This window comes from Lactuca virosa, chromosome 1 (genome assembly GCF_052849685.1).
Source record: "Lactuca virosa cultivar CGN04683 chromosome 1, Lactuca_virosa_CGN04683_v6, whole genome shotgun sequence".
NCBI lineage: Eukaryota > Viridiplantae > Streptophyta > Magnoliopsida > Asterales > Asteraceae > Lactuca > Lactuca virosa.
In genome coordinates, this window is record NC_136426.1 from 272,625,386 (window position 1) to 272,626,567 (window position 1,182).

Genomic DNA, 1,182 nt, shown 5'->3' on the forward strand with positions numbered 1-1,182 from the left:
ATTCCCATTCTCATCTAAGTGGCAGTCCTTGGTCAAGTATGGACCATTACATCTTTCACAACTAACTCTTATATCATGTATTGATTGATCCAATTGGTTCAATCTCTGGTTCATTTTATTGAGCATTGCAAGCATAGCAACCATTTCTTCTAATGTTCCACTACCAATTCCCCTTGTTCCATCATTTCTCGGATTATGATACTCACGAGAATGATTTGAGAACTCTTCAATCAACTCCTTTACTTTGCCCGGGTTTTTCTTTGTAAGTGGTCCTTGAGAATCAAGGAGTTGTCTCGTCATGACATTCACCCCGTCATAAAAGATAGACACTTCTTGTTGTATATTGAGGTTGTTTTGAGGGCAATTTCTTAATAGCCCCTTATAACGTTCCCATGCCTCATACAGTGACTCACCTGGATTTTGCTCAAAGTTGGCTATTGCCTTCTTGAGTTTAGATATCTTGGATGGTGGGCAGAATTGTTCTAGAAATTGCTCACGCATTTGTGCCCAAGTAGTGATTGCACCAGGTGGTAGTGCCTTCAACCAGTCTTTTGTAGCTCCTTTAAAGGTAACTGGAAGCATCCTTAATAAGACTGTCTCTCTAGGAACATCAGGGACATTGAAATAGTCTGCAATGTCATTGACTTCATCTAAGTGCTTGTAAGCATCCTCATGATCCTTTCTAGAAAATGGAACATCCATAAGTGCAGTAAGGATGTGTCCCTTCAGCTCGAATGTGGAAGTTGCAGGAATTGCATGCTGCACCAAACCAGGACCAACATCGTCTCTTATCCGCTTTTTGTATGCTCCCATGGACATATCCGCAATGTTTGCCATCTCGTTTTCTGGCTCGTCTTCAGATTCACTCCTTTCTAATGCAAATTTAGGCTCGGATTCGTACTCGGATTCTTGTTGGTTAGTTATCTGATCAAAGCTCTCTACCTTGCTTTTGTCCTTTGATGAAGTACTTGACTCTCCCGTGTTCTTCTCTTTCTTCTTCCCAAAAACTGACTTTAGATCTTTGAAAGGCGACTTCTTTGGTGTTTGGTTTACTCCTTCGTTCGTAACTGTCTTCTTGTGAATGGCCGACTCTGGATCTTCAAGTGGTGGCACCAAAGGTGTGTTGGAACTTCTGGTCATGAACTACTACAATAAAACAAAAATAAAAACGTAAACTGAACA

The 1,182-nt window shown here is 40.9% G+C and overlaps 1 non-coding gene across 1 annotated transcript; it reads left to right on the forward strand.

The window, feature by feature from the left end:
- The first annotated feature begins 346 nt into the window (after positions 1-346).
- On the forward strand, positions 347-453 carry LOC145151789 (small nucleolar RNA R71). Its single transcript, XR_013732344.1, has one exon. It is a non-coding gene; the product is annotated as a small nucleolar RNA R71 (small nucleolar RNA).
- Positions 454-1,182: the final 729 nt, after the last annotated feature.